General features: G+C 38.0%; 1 pseudogene; it reads left to right on the forward strand.

The window, feature by feature from the left end:
- The first annotated feature begins 10,100 nt into the window (after positions 1-10,100).
- Positions 10,101-11,044, forward strand: LOC138916852 (olfactory receptor 4D6-like; annotated as a pseudogene).
- Positions 11,045-13,309: the final 2,265 nt, after the last annotated feature.

Consider the following 13,309-nt stretch of genomic DNA (forward strand, 5'->3'; position numbering starts at 1 on the left):
TAAACTCAACTCAGATTCTTCCCTTTTCTCTTCTGCTCTTCTGATGACATCCTCTGATGGGCATCCTGACCCATGTTTGAAGTTCTGCTCCTAGGAAGAGAAATTTTAAAAAAGTTCCTGTGGAGGTTGCTTGCTCCAGACCCCTACCCAAATAATTAGGAAGTGATATATATCTTAAGCACAAAGGAGGTGCTTCACTTCCAAACGTCCCCTTATTTGCATGCTGATGCCTGGAATTCTACCATCTGAAACTCATTTGTTAGTTTAAGGCTTGTCCTCTTTTAAAAGTGCCAAATTTTCTCTTTTAAAAGAAGTTATTCTTTAAGTTTCATAGTCATTTGTCCAGTAAGGATCTGAGAGAGAAAGCTAAAAGCTTTCTAAGCTTCCTGAGAAGCTAAAAGAAATACTGAGTGAGGAAAAGTTTCAGACCAGAAGAAGGCGCACTCACAGACAAACTTCAAACTCAGGTTGACAGTTCTGGTTACATAATGCTGATAGCAATTTATGCCATTTCACTTTCACAGCCAGGACACCTGTCAAATCAAAACTGCAGTACAGATGCTCAAGCTCAAACTTAATCACAAATTTTAAGACAGTTGAGAATGGCAAGAGATAGTTAAATGAGCTAGATGCAAAACATCTGGGTCTTGCACACTAGTAAAATCTTATCTGTTTTTTTGGTTTTAGTATTATCATCTAATTGAAGAAGGATCAACTCCCAAGATGCCTGCCACCATTTCCCTACATATACGTAAAGAAATTAATATTTACTGAGTGTCTACTATTCATGGAGCATTGTACCAGACACTTCACAGTTTCTGTTTGATGTGATCAGGTCAGTAACCTGCAAGGTGGATATTTCTCAGATGATCAAGGTTCTAATCCTAGATCCAAACGTTGACGGCTTTGACAATTTATAGATGTTACTTATGCTCTCGTATCCTTATTCTCTAAAATCTACCAAGGAAGTAATTCTAGTTTAAAATTGATTAACATCTAATTTTCACATCTATTTTGCAAAATAGGTGTGTGAATTAAATTATATACACATATGTAATCTGTGCAATTTATGTTAGGTTTCCATCTCTCCATGTGGTTCTGTGTGCAGAGTGAATTTTCTGTTTTATGGTGAGAGGAGGGGCTTTCCCCTCTGTCTCAAGGAAAGAATCACCTCTTCCAAGTTCAAGGTGTTTCTACATCTTTCACTATAAGAGTCCAGGGATCGAAATTATGTTAAAAACCCCTAACAATCATAAATAATTCTAATTTGTTTCTAAAGTAACATTCAGGGTAGGATATCCCTACTCCTCTTCTTCTGATGTCAACTTGTCTAATAGAAAATAAAAGTTATGGTGCTGAGACATCTTACCCTTAAACTTTGAATGTTCTTCCTCAAGGCTACTCCCTAAACTGAATTTTTAAGGACAAAATAAAATAATGGTTAAAAAGAGCCGCTTGATGGAGTTTTCAATCTCAAGAAGACCAAACTCCCAACATCACCTCTAACACCATCTTCCTTTGAACTTGCATTATCTCTCAGAGTGGACTCACTTCTGTATTTAGCATATGTCAACATGGAGTCTCATGATATATAATCCATCCATGCCCAAGAGCCACTGTTCTTAAAATGCCCCTTTAGATAAGCACTCACTTTGTGCCTATCTTATATCATAAACTTTATATACACCCTCTGAACCAGGAGTCTCAGCAGCCTCATGAGATAGGCAATATCATTCCTATCAAGAAAAGAAACTGAGCCTCAAAAATAACCTGTTGGCATAATTGTAGCCCAAAGTCACACAACTTGTTAATTACAGTTAGAATTAGAAACAAGTACTGTCTTATCTCTAAAGCCCACTCAATATTAAACCACTACACTCTCTTACCATCCCTTTCTGCCAGCACAAGGGTCAAAACTAAACTTGGCTTCCACCCAAATATTTCTTCCCTCTCTCCTTCACTTAGGATCAGGCTCACATCATAGTCTGACATCAACCCCAATCTTTCCTGGCTCCCTTCACATTTCCTCTCACAGGAATTTCCTTTACTAAAACCCTCTATGTTCAATTCTGCTTGGTTTCTGCTTCTTGGAAGACCCGGACTAACACAATGCATTGTTCATAAAAGCTCCAAATACTAAACTATCTAAATGTCCATAAAGATGTGGTTGAATAATGGAGCTATATTATCCAATGGAATATCATATAGTGATAAGTGTAAACAAATTATAGCTACATGCAACAACATGGATTGACCTCACAAGCATACTGTTAAGCAGAAGATGCCAGGCACAAAATAATACCTAAAATGTTACCTAATGCATATAAAGTTCAAAAACAGACAAAATTAATTTTATAGTTTATGGGTGCATAAGTGGCTAAAATAATAAAAGACAAGCAAATGGTTACCATAAAAGTCAGGATTGGCATTAGATCTAGTGGTAAGGAAATGGACGGGGTGTAACATTCTAAGGCTTCTGAAGTGTTAGCAATGTTTCATTTCCCAATCTGGGTGATGGTTATAGAACAAACACGTAGTTTGTTCTACAGCTGTGCTTTACTTTGCTGAAAGTGAGCTGTCATTTACAATAGGAAGTTTTCTTAAGCCACCTGCTGATGCAAACAGTCTGAATACACCAATTAAATGACAGAGAGTGCAAGGTAGATTTTTTTTTTGAGGAAGATTAGCCCTGAGCTAACATCTGCCACTAATCCTCCTCTTTTTGCTGAGGAAGACTGGCCCTAAGCTAACATCCGTGCCCATCTTCCTCTACTTTCTATGTGGGACGCCTACCACAGCATGGTTTGCCAAGCGGTGCCATCTCTGCACTCAGGATCCAACCCATGAACCCCATACCGCCAAAGCAGAACGTGCAAACTTAACCATTGTGCCACAGGGCCAGCCCCACTTCTGCTACTGTATATCTGTGGGACGCCAGCCACAGCATGGCTTGACAAGCGGTGCATAGCTCTGCACCCGGGATCTGAACTGGCGAACCCCGAGCCGGCAAAGTGGAACATGCAAACTTAATTGTTACACCACTGGGCTAGCCCCCAAAGTGGATTTTTTTAAAAAAGACCCAACTATATGTTTTCTACAAGAAACTCACTTTAAATATAGAGACACAGATTAAAAATAATTCAGTCGAGAAAGATATACCAGAAGAAAACTGGAGAAGATACAGTGATGTGTCAATTAATGGGAGATAGTTCTGAGAAAAGAGTCTTTAGGTGATTTCGTCGTTGTGCAAACATCATAGAGTGTACTTACACAACCCTAGGTGGTATAGCCTACTACACATGTAGGCTGTATGGTATTAATCTTGTGGGACCACCACATCCATCGTTGATCAAAATGTCATTCAGTGCATGACTGTATAGTAATTTGAGATAAAGCAGACTTTAGAACAAGGAAAATTATCAGTGATAAGGAGAGGGTTTTTTTCTTTTTGACGAAGCTTAACCCTGAGCTAACATCTGCTGCCAATCCTCCTCTTTTTGCTGAGGAAGACTGGCCCTGAGCTAACATCCATGCCCATCTTAGGAGAGGGTTTTTATAATGAAAATGATAAAGGGGTTAATTCTCCTAGTACACAACAAGCCTTAATGTGTATGCACTTAGAGTGTCAAAATAGATATGGTAAAAACTGATAGAAATACAAAGAGAAATAGACCAATCCACTATAATATTTGGAGACTTCAATACCTTCTGTCGGTAATTTATAGATCCAGTAGGCATAAATTCAGTATGCAGAATACAGTTGAATTAAAAAGCAACATTAATCAATTGGATCTAATTGATATTTATAAAATATTTCATCCCAAAACAGCAGAATACACATTCTTCTCGAGCTCACATGGAACATTCACCAAGATAGACCACATTCTGGGCTATAAAACAGACCGTCACAAATCACACAAAGTATGCTCTCATACCACAATGGAATTAAACTAGAAATCAATAACAGAAAGTTAGTTGGAAAAATCCCAATATATATATACATGTTGCCTAGTAACCTTTTAATAACTCCCATTGCATCTGCAACTGCTAGCTTCTCCATTGAAAATTATGTTTCTTACAAATATCTGACACTGTTCCCTATGCTGATTATTATATTAGACTTCCAATTCAGTGTCTAAGGGAATAATGTGGACTGTGCATGTGTTTGGGTAAAGACGAACAGAGCAGTGAAGATGGGGAACCTGACAGGCTCACCTTTTTAATGCAAAGGTAGGTGCAGGCAACCTCAGCTTAGCACACATATAATTTTTTGATTTGATAGTGTTCAGTCTTCAGTCCCTGAAAGGTAAAATATTCATGTGCAATTCTTGAAGTGTACATCATTTAGAACTGAAAGCCTTAGGCTGATTAAAATCTCCTGCCTCTCATATAAAATATTAGGCGTCTCAAGACACCTTCTGATTAGAAGGTGATTTCCTTTATATTAAAACAAATTTCATAAACATTTATGGAGCACTTACAATATATGGGAAAATAACTGGCCCAGTTCCTTTATGAAAAAGAGATTCAAAGATAGCTGGGAACAGGGTGAGAAACACAATTATATAATACCATTAGCATTATGATGATATTAACACCCTATGTTTGTATAATGCTTTGAAGTGTACAATGTGCTCTCATGTGAATTGTCATTTCATTGAATTTACAGCAACAAAAGTGAATGAGGGACAGAAGTGGGATGAGACTGGAGATAAAGGAGAACAAGGACTTGTTAAGTAACTACTGCATGTTAGTCACTGGCCAGCCATTCGTTCATCATCTATTCAAAAAGAATTACAGAATAATTGCTTTGTGCCAGTAGGAGCTGGGGAAACAATGATGACAAAACTAAGTCCCTGCCTTCAAGGAGTTTACATTTGGAGCAAGAGGCAGAAATAAATAGATACATAATGACAGGCAGTAAAAAGTGCTAGATTATCTCAAGTAAACCCCACTGCAAAGCAAGGCATATGCTCCCCATTCTATGGAAGAAGATGCTGAGATGCATAAAAGTTAAATTGCTCAGGCCCATCCAGCCAAAATTTAAAATACTTGAATCTCAGTTCAAAGACTATTGTCTTTTGAACAAGCCGCCTCTAAGTTTCATAATGCAACCCTGAGGTTACAAAATAGACAATCCACCATTCCATCCTGACCTGACATCGCACCTGATAGTCTAGAACCTTCTAAAGTAATTGACCAGAAGAGCAAGTGGAACTGTATTAATTCAAAAGAGAAGCCAGCAGTAAGTAGCTTCGATCTCAGTTTCTAGAGACCTGACTTGGCTGGTCCGAGGCTCTCTATATGATGCCTCCAGCCAATGTCTCATGGAACCGTAACACACTGAGAGAATAATTAGAATTCTTTTCCCCACACATCTCTTTCCTTAATAAGTTACCTTTCTTAGGACAATTTTATGGAAATGGAAAAGAAAAACACAAGAGGCATAACATCAGAGCTCAAATTAATGAGGAAAACCTTTTACTTCAAAGTGTATGTTAATACGCTTTTTCTAATTTTCAAAATCAGAAGCCATTTAAAATCTATTTTAAAAATTAGATTACCAAAATCCAAATACCCACAGATAATAGCTGCTACTATTGAGGTAGACATCTTTCCAGACTTCTTTTAAACATATAGATTTTGGGGCCTGCCCAGTAGCATAGAGGTTAAGTTTACATGTTCTGCTTCAGTGGCCCAGGGTTCGCCAGTTCAGATCCCGGGTGCAGACATGGCACCACCTCTCAAGCCATGCTGTGGTAGGTGTCCCACATATACAGTAGAGGAATATGGGCATGGATGTTAGCTCAGGGCCAGTCTTCCTCAGCAAAAAGAGGAGGATTGGTAACAGATGTTAGCTCAGGGTTAATCTTCCTCACAAAAAAAATAGATTTATTTGCAAAAGTAACAGTATGTGATACAGTCAGCACTTCAACCTATCACTAAAAAGGACTCTTACCACATCTAAGAGTAAAGTTCTACATTATCAATTTTGTTGGCTGAAAATACTGAATTATTCTATTGTGCAGTAACTTATTGAACAAGTTTTATATATCAGATATTAATCTAAATTCTTATTTCTTATAATCTGTACTGTCACAAACTTTCTTTGCACTTATGGCATTAAGCACTTGATTTATTAACTGTTTAGCATAAATTCCTAAGATAGAATTCCTGAGTCAAAGGACTTGCACATTTTAAGTTTTGGCACATATTTCAAGAATGACCCCAGAAAGTTTGTCCCTCTGTACACTCCTACCAACCATATATCTCCTTCCCCATATCCATGCAAATAATGGGTCGTTTAAACATTGACCAATACTTCAGGTGAAAATTGATATCTCATTGCAATTTTAATTTTCATTTCTTTGCTTAATAGTGTAATTGAACATCAATTCATATATGAGCTGACCAACTATATTTCTCTGTGAATCATGACCCACTTTTGTTTTAAAGTATACATTTCTCACTGAATGATAAAAGCTCTATTTATAGCAAAAGTAGTAAACTTATTTTGTATTATTTTTTACATACATTTTCCCAAGTTTTTCATTCATTTTTAGTTTTTAACTTATTTTTAATGCTTTTGAAACATGGAAGTTTCATATTTTTATTCAACCAAATCTAATAGTCTTTGGTAATCTTTGGTGTAATGCTTACAAAGTTCTTCTCAACCCCAAAATTATAAAAAACAATTACTTAAATTTTATTCGAATATTATAATAAATTTGTTTTTTTGGCATTTGTATCATCAAGATGACAAACTCTTCAGTCTTCCATTTCAAGTTAAAATGTGTTGTAATTTATTTTGGCTTATAACATCCATCTATAAAAAGAAATCAAACATCCAACCACAATTAGAATTAGGCTGTTTCTTTACAATACCTTAATCCTTAGTTAAAATTAGAAAACTAAAGTAATTTTTGACTAGACCTAGACCCAGTAAAGTTCATGTCTGGACTTACAGATGTACACAAAAACGCATTTCCAAAATGCTGAGTGCAGCATTATTTGAAAATAGTAATGAGGGCCCAACTAGGCAAACTGAAGGTGGCAATGTATGATTTTTGTGGCCCCTCACCTCCTGTAGATTCTACAAGCCTGACTCCCAATGCTACACACCCATCCTTAGTTTCCATATTACCTTTTCAACCCCTGTCGGCCAAGACTGCTATGATTTCCTGCCTAGCGCCCATTCCAATCTTGCCTTCATAACCAATGCTTGTTCTGGACATGGCTGATTGCCTTATACCTATGAAAATCAGTCTCTACCTTAGTAACCAATGTATTTACCCATCACGTCTACAAAGGATTAGGGAGATCTTACAGCAACAACAGCAAAACACGTAACAGAACAACAAAATATAAGTAGGAAACTGTTAAGAGATTACAATTGAGAAAGTATGGAGTAGGAAATTAACCCATATATAGGTTTTTGAGTGTATGGAAGACAAAACAGAAATGGCCCAGTACATAGTCTTCATTGTCTAAGAGGAAGATCTTACTGGTCTCCTAGGGGAGCTGTCCCTGACACTTGGGTCTAGGACAAATGTTTCCCTTGGAGTTTCAAGTTGGGAAGCTAATATATCTTGCCCTCAATACAATCCTAAGGTGGGCTCTTCTTTGTAGACACCTTTTATAAAGGGAAATAACATAATTTGAGTAGGTTTCTGTTGTTTGCTAGGTGGCAGTAAAAAATTCCAGAATACTACCTCCAGGTACTGTGTTATGATGGGATATTAAAGTAGGATTCTTATTGCATCATATTAAAAGGACCCTTAGAGAGGAAATTCACTTTTCCACAGGAATTAAATGGTTCTAATGGTGAAATCAGAAATCTAGGAAAATCAACAGAGAAGATTTTTATTTAAGAAGCTTTCTGCATGTCTGAACTCCTCAAATTAAACCATAAAATACCCTCAACTGTAACAGAACTGAAAAAAAGAAATGCCACTAAACAGGTCATTTGCAGGGTGCTTTATTATGTTTTTATTTCAGGGATTGTGCTCTGTTCTTTTTTTATCTAGTCTACTCTCTTTTTTATCCTATTTTCTTCAGATATGCTTCCATTGCTTTGAATGCCAAAACTGTTTACTTTCTACTGTTGAACTGGCTTTGGGTCATCTCAACTATTTGAATTTTTAAAAATTATCTGCAATACGAGAGTCCTTGGACATACAAATATTCATATTTAAGAGAGTTTTGTCCTCTGATGGCCAGATATCTGATTTGAAAAAACCTTACTTGCCAACATAGCAACAGAAGAAAATCCCTGGAATTTGAGGTTATATTTAATCCCAGGTTAAAATTCTCTATCTTTGCAAGAGTTTAACTGTTTTAGATTCTACCTATAGGTGAGATCATGCAGTGTTTGTCTTTCTGTGGCTGGCTTATTTCGCTTAGCATAATGTCTTCCACTCAGAGAAGCAGAGAGTAGGATGGTGATCACCAGAGGCTTGGGGTAGAGAGAAATGGGAAGATGCTAGTCAAGGGATATGAGCGGTACAAAGTTTCAGTTATGCAGGGTGAATAAGTCCTGGAAATGTAATGCACTATAGTTAACAATACTTTATTGTATGCTTGAAATTTGTTTAAAGGGTAGATATTAAGTATTCTCATGGCAAAAATTCAAAGAGGACTCGGAAAATTTTTATTAAAGTTATGTATCTTTCACCAATCCATAGACTGATTCTAGAAAAATAAATACCCTTCTCCATTCACCCCTAAAGTAAGGAGGATCAGATTAAGTCACCACTGAGGTCTGGAAGTTTTAATGATGAGTTTGTTTGTGATGATTTCATGTGCTCTGAATGATGATTGCAGCTCTACACTCAACCAAGAGCCTTGTGGACCAAGTGAGATCCAAGTGTCTCAGAGCGCATGGAGGAGTACTTATGAGGGCCTGATTCTTCTCTCCTGTATGAAAGGAGATGAGGATTAACTAGTCAGGCTACTTAATTAACTGTAAAGTTAATCTACCCACTATAATTCTGATATAGCAAAGTAAGCCCCACACTCTCTGATCTGGCAGAATGCTACAGTGGAAAAACCTCTGGAGACTGTTAAATAAAAATTATTCACCAGACACTTGTTAAAAATGGCAAGACAGATTTTATTCAAGACTGTTGCAGTAGAGGTCAAGACAATTGCCATAGAGGGGAGAGATTAAGCTCAACTGCAAAAACAATGAGGAGAAGTTGGGATTTATATCCAATGAACAGAGGGAGAGGGTCAGTGGATAGAGAATTACTAAAGGGAGAATGCAAGGATAGGGGGATTCTTGCTAAATTGGCTTAACAGGATTCTTGCTAAAGACAAGCCAAGAACTTTGATACAAGGAGTTAGATGTCTAGGGTGGGGGTTGAGAAATTTGATCAGATATCAAGGGTAGGGGCTTCTTGCTAAACTGATTTAGCAGGATTCTTGCTAAAACTGAGTTTATCCAGGAAAAATGTGTAAGGTCGAGGTTGACACCTAGTTGAGAAGAGGGCTCAGAAGGGCCTAACTAAAATCTCGTCAAGAAGGGAGTCTCTGTCAAGTCAGAAAAATTATTTGGGTTCAAATCCTTGATTTGCCACTTATTAACTTTGTGATTTTGCAAATGTGGGAAAGTCATTAACTGCTCTAAGCTTCAGTTTCTCCTATGTAAAATGGAGATAATCATAACTACTCTACAGAGCCCACAGAGACACCACAAGAATCAAAATCAAGATGAAATGTTGCAGGTGAAAGCTTTTAGTAAATTATAAAGCTTTGCATACATGTAAAGAAGTTATTCCTGCAGGATAGAAAATAAGCCATGGTCAAATGACCATAGCCTTTCCATCTCCCTCTAGTCAGAGTAAGGACATAGGAGTGTGATGGTTCTTCTTGTCAACCTAGGGTTTTACAACAAGAAAGGAAAATCACCAGGATAAAGAGTTTCCACACAATGAAAAGGGAGACTCTAGCACAGTTTTTCTGAGTAGTCGTTATGATCTGGATACTTGCAAGAGCCTTATAACAATATATGATAAATGATATTGCCGCCTCATGACTGCATACTCCTAATCCTGACATATCTTCTCCTAAGGTAGAGCTAGCAGAGGGTAGTCCCCATCATGGGCCAGAGCAACCACACCACCGTGAAGGAATTTGTCTTCCTGGAACTCACTCGCTTCCGGGAGCTAGAGTTTTGCTTGTTTGTGGTCTTCCTTTCTGTGTACGTAACAACTGTGCTGGGTAACGCACTCATTGTGCTGACCATCACCTGTGAGTCCCACCTCCACACTCCCATGTACTTTCTCCTGAGGAACAAATCAGTCCTGGACATTGTTTTTTCAGCTGTCACCGTTCCCAAGTTCCTGGTGGATCTTTTATCAGAGAGGAAAACCATCTCTTACCATGGCTGCATGGTACAGATCTTCTTCTTCCACTTTGCTGGTGGGGCAGATTTTTTTTCCTCTCCGTGATGGCCTATGACAGATACCTTGCAATTGCCAAACCTCTGCATTATGTGACCATTATGAGGAGATCGATGTGGGTGGGTTTGGTGGTCGCCTCTTGGATGGGTGGTGGTTTGCACTCAATTGTCCAGATAATTCTCTTACTTCCACTCCCCTTCTGTGGTCCCAATGTCCTAGATGCCTTCTACTGTGATGTGCCCCAAGTGGTTAAACTGGCCTGCACTGACACCTTTGCTCTGGAACTCCTTATGATCTCTAACAATGGGCTGGTGACACTCCTGTGGTTCCTCGGGCTCCTGGGGTCCTACACTATTATTCTGGTGATGCTGAGATCTCACTCTGGGGAGGGCCGGCACAAGGCCCTCACCACCTGCACCTCCCACATCCTGGTGGTGACTCTTCACTTTGTGCCTTGCATTTACATCTACTGCCGGCCCTTCACTACACTGCCCATGGACATAGCTGTGTCTACCAATAACACGGTCATCACCCCCATGGTGAACCCCATCATCTACACTCTGAGGAGCCAAGAGATGAAATCAGCCATGAAGAGACTTCAGAGAAGGATTGGATTTTCTGAGAGCAGTAAACTGGGGTGAGCAGTCAGATTGAGATGGAAATCTAACTCTGATTAATTTCTCAAACCACTATCCTGGGAGTAAGAGACAGCTATCTCTTTTCTCCATGGTCATTTCTCTACATCCTCATAGACGCTTAACTCTATTAGAGGGAATATAGAAACAAAAAGAAGAGATGAGGTTGAACAACATGAGATATTGGGCTTGCAGACTGGGGAGAGGAATGAGGTATAAAACTAAAATCAATAACCTAATGCTATTTTGTTGTAATCTGTGACTCTCATGCCAACATACTTTACCTCACTTTTACCACCTGTAATATGGAAATAACATTGTCTCCTCACAAGGTTGCCAAGAGAGTGAAGAATTACAAATGTTGAGAGGATGATAGCTGCAAAAATTAGTATTGCTCCTGGAATTAATCAGGCATACAAACGATTTCCCTGTTATAATATTCCTAAATGTGCATATATACAGAATATGGATGTATTTCTTTCTCACATGCTTTCTCTAGTGTCTCTGAGATTTCTCTGCCTTCTCCGATTATTCCCAGTTGATTATTAAAATCACTTCTTGATTTAATATTTTGAGTACAGAATCTTCAACATATTTCAATATATTTCACCATTCTCAGATCCATTCTACTGATTTTCTCACTCAAATTAATCTCAAAAGTACTTGTACAAATTGGGGCTATATCTGCACAAAATCCACAAAGATAATTTATTTTTTGTTAACTTAAACTTCTTTATTCCCTCTATCTTCTCTCCACTTCACTCCCAGGGCTTTTATAGCTGGAGCAAAACTATAGTTTTGTCTATATATGCACAGACAATTCAAGATAAATCACTGGTAAAAAAAAAATACCTTTTCACACACTCAAGATCCATTTTTTGTAGCAGGAGAGAAAAGAAACACATTGTAGGCAGGGCCATTTAGGAATAGCCACTGGGTCTTCTTTGTAATCCACCTCTCTCCAAAGAGGACGATTCTAAAAATGTAATTATGTAGAGAGACAATGAATCTCCCTTCTCTCTTTATTCCTGCTTCAAATTCTACCCTTCAGCCTCCAAAAGTCATTAAAAAATTGGCCAAGAGGAATAAGAAATCTCAGGAAACTTCAACATATAGACCATTCTTTTGAAATTGTTATGATGCATTAATACTTGCAAAATGGTCCTAGTAGATGACATACATTTGTGATTTTCTCTGAGTCCTACAAGACAGAGACATTGGGCCAAGACTCTTAACCACATGGCAGTGCTTCTCAAACTTTTTAAAATTATTGCCCCCCCCAAGGAGCTTTATTAGGTATTTTTACTAATTGCTTTCCCACAAGAAAATGTAATACCAAAGATATACTGTATATCTTTTTACACACCAAAGATCTTTGAAGGACCACACATCATTGCAATATCTAAGATTTTTTGGCTACCAATAACCAATTTTTGCCCTCTTGGTCACATTGCCCACACTGAGAATGAATGATAACATGGCATTAGATATTTCTATTAACATGTTTCCCCGAAATTCAAAGAATCACAGAATAAATAGCACATGTCTTCTGGGGCCTTGCAAGAATTTGGAAAGCATAGAAATGTGGGCATCTTTGTTTGTGTGTGTCTGTAAGTGCATGCATATATATGTGTGTGCACATATGCGTGGATTTGTGTCCAATAATGACTTGGAAAATATTTAATAACTCCCACTGGAACTCCAACACTGTCATAAGAATGTCCATTCTATTTCCACACTCAGATATAATAAAATTCCCTTTGCTAATTCTCATATTAGGCTTGAGCCTAAGGGACTACTGTATGTGATAGGGATGCTTTGGGACCAGATGAAGAGCCATGATGATGTAACTCCCTGAGTCTGCCCTTTCCAATGTGAAGTTTTAAGAGAAGATACCGAAGTCTAATGTAACTAACCTGCAGAAGGACTTCAACTTCTAACATGATATTTCCCCAGAACCATACACACTGAGGCCCAGCTATCCAGTCTCAGATGGCATAAATTCCAGCTTGGATACTGAAGGATTTGGGTAAGAACATTGAACTGTCAGAGTGTGAGACATTGTGGATTATACATGGATAGGATGTGCATGAAAATGTACCTAGTGTATAAGATATTGCAAAAATAGCTGACAATTTTAGTAACGGAAAACAAAGAAGTAGATTTTAAATACTGGAAAAGGAGGAATGTCTCCTTAAGAAGAAGGAGCCACAGAGATGGAGTCAGCATGGTAAAAGAGAAAGCAGCTCGTATTTGATGGAACAATTGAGT

The sequence above is a fragment of the Equus caballus genome, chromosome 12 (genome assembly GCF_041296265.1).
Source record: "Equus caballus isolate H_3958 breed thoroughbred chromosome 12, TB-T2T, whole genome shotgun sequence".
Lineage (NCBI taxonomy): Eukaryota > Metazoa > Chordata > Mammalia > Perissodactyla > Equidae > Equus > Equus caballus.